General features: G+C 51.8%; 1 protein-coding gene across 3 annotated transcripts in view; it reads left to right on the plus strand.

Moving 5' to 3' along the window:
* LOC141069165 (histo-blood group ABO system transferase 1-like) overlaps positions 1-2851 on the plus strand; it is a 194318-nt gene that overhangs the window by 120913 nt on the left and 70554 nt on the right. The window lies entirely within an intron of this gene.

Genomic DNA, 2851 nt, shown 5'->3' on the forward strand with positions numbered 1-2851 from the left:
CATCACATGTCCGTGGGCCAGGTCCAGCACCTGCCGCCGGTAGGGTTTTGGCATGACTAATAGTTGCACCGTGTCTTCCCACTTTTTCTCTATCTGATATAGTAAATCATTTTCCAGGACCATGTAAGGATACGCCAGCCTAGAGCCAGGTTCTACGGGTACCCCATTTATCACTTTTACATTTGTCCTAGCCTGAGAAAGGGTAGGATCCTTTATTTGCTCGCTTTGGAAGTCATCTTTCTGAACTTCCAAATCCAGCAAACGAGGAGGTGGACGGCTGTCGGCCTCCTCCTCTTCCCTGGTCTCCTTCGTATCACCCGCCATGACTGAAAATGGGAATTGCAGGTCATTTCCAGCAGACTCTTCCCCCGAGTCTTCCGGGGGGACCTCATCCAAGGGTTTGGGACCCACATGCGCCCTGGGAGAACCATGTACACTATTACCCTGGGGCATCAACTGATTATCCCACAATTGCTAGAAGTGGGGAAAGTCCCGGCCCAAGATAACATCATGCAATAACGCAGGGACGAGTCCCACTTTATGTTGCACAGACCCATAGGAAGTAGTAATGTATGTGACCGTGGTGTGGTACGAACAGGTGTCTCCATGCACACAGAAAATTAGTTTGATGGTCCAGTGAGGGCTGACACCAGACTGGCCTTCACCAGAGTCACCACACTTCCTGAGTCTAACAATGCCACCACATTTTTGCCATCAACAGTTAAATCACACAAGTGTTTTTCTACATCCTTTTTTCCGGCATTCACACTCACTACCCATGCAACCATAGACATGCGGTTTTTAGAGTCTGTGACATCGCACTGCATGGGTTCAGCAGTGACCGGACAGTTCGCAGCAATGTGGCCCATCTCTTGGCAGCGGAAACACCTAACTGCCCCTTGCTTAGACCATAGTTCGTTACTCTCGGCCTCGCAGTGCGAGCAGTCCCGTTTTCCTCCCCCACTGTCTTAGGGATTTTTCCTTCTCCACCAACTCCCTGGAACAGTCTTACCGGTTCCACATGGCGATGATGAAGAACGAGGTGGGGTAGCATCGTCTCGGAGTCCTTCCGCCACGGAGTAACGTTCAACCAGATCCACCAGTTGATCTGCTGTCGTAGGATTTCCATGGCTTACCCACTTCCTCAGGGCTGGCGGTAGAGCTGTCAGGTACTTGTCCATGACGACTCTCTGGATTATCTCTGGCGCTGTCAGCACCTCGGGTTGTAGCCACTTCTTCACGTGGATCAGGTAGAACATCTGTGACCGCGGTTGTTTATCCGGCTGATAAGTCCATTGATGCACTCTCTGTGCACGGATAGTGGTCGTCACTCCCAGCCGGGCCAAGATCTTGGCTTTCAGTTTGTCAAAGTCCTGCGCGGCTTCAGGTTCTAAGTCATAATAAGCCTTTTGGGCCTCATTGGAAACGGGGCAATCAGGCCGGCCCATCGTGCCTTCGGCCATTTTTCTCGCACCGCCGTCCGTTCAAACATGGTCAGGTATGCCTCAACGTCATCTTCGGTCGTCATCTTCTGCCAGTACCGACTCACGTGAATCACTCTCGACTCGGCTTCCAGGTTAACCTCAGGTAAGCTTGCCAGGCGCTGTGCCACCTGCTGGAGAAGCGAACGATTGGTAGCTGTCATGTCCACCAACTCCTTCAGCTGGACGGCGGTGGACTGTACCAGCACTTTCACCACATTCTCCATGCTCATGCTTCCAACGTGATGCCCGCGTTCTCCACCACAATGTGATAAAACACTCCGAGATCGCCATTGCTCGGGTCAAAGGTCACGTGCGTTCAGCATGAAACTCAGGCGCACAGCGAGGGTCTGGGTATAACTGACACTGGGTCAGGTTTATTAAAGGTGAAAGCAATGCATAAAGGAAATAAAAACATAAAACAAATCCTTGCCTGTCCGGCACTAACTAAGCAAAGTACAACCTAACTACCAGCTGGCGGGATTCTCCCATCTAGCCAAACCACAGTTACCGTGGGCACTGCTTTCATTCACGTGTGTCTGTCACACAGACAGGCTCTCCGTGTCCCCAGGCTGAGACACTCACACAACCACCTGGCATCCTTTTATATCCGCATCCCATTATTCATTAGTAACCAGGTGAGATACTGACCAGACTAGGCCACATAGGAAAGGTATCTGGGCGAGATATACCTGCCCTCATCCACTATTCCCACATGATTCTCATACTACTTACATATGTTGTCCCTCTGGCAGGTGCATTCCTCGATCTTCAGCAGCTCCAATCTAGGGGTCTTCAGTCCATCCATCAGCACTACCGGCCAGATCTCCAGCTGTCACCAGTCCTGTCTTCCGCCTCGTCTCTACCTCTGATAGCTGCTGGGAACAGCCTCCGAGCAGTCAGTGAATCTGACACTTCTCCTTCCTCCTGAGAAGTTCTGGCAGCTGCCTGACCCATGTGAACATCGGCCATCACATCAGCCTCCCCTCCTCCCACTGTTGCCACTTACCACCCCCTGTACTGAGGGAGCTTTATTGGGGAACGGTGGCACTGGCCACTCAGGCAGCATTCACACTTGCTGCTACTGCTTCTGAAAGGGCCAGTGCAGCGGTTTTCCATTAAAGCCCCCCCAGTACAGGAGGTAGGTGTGATTGATGTGGTAGCTCATGTGAACATCGGTCAGGCAGTTTATTGCTCTGAACTGCTCAGAAGAAATGAGAGTTGTCAGATATACTGATTGCTCGGAGGCTGTTCCTAGCAGCAGTCAGGGGCAGTGAGAAGGCAGCAGACAGGATTGGCTGAGATCAGCCATACTTACCAGACCTGTCATCTTGACTGTGCCCGAATGACGCTAAGGTGCCGTGGGCATG

This window comes from Dendrobates tinctorius, unplaced genomic scaffold (assembly GCF_039654945.1).
Source record: "Dendrobates tinctorius isolate UK_male_01 unplaced genomic scaffold, ASM3965494v1 ptg000013l, whole genome shotgun sequence".
Taxonomy (NCBI): Eukaryota; Metazoa; Chordata; class Amphibia; order Anura; family Dendrobatidae; genus Dendrobates; species Dendrobates tinctorius.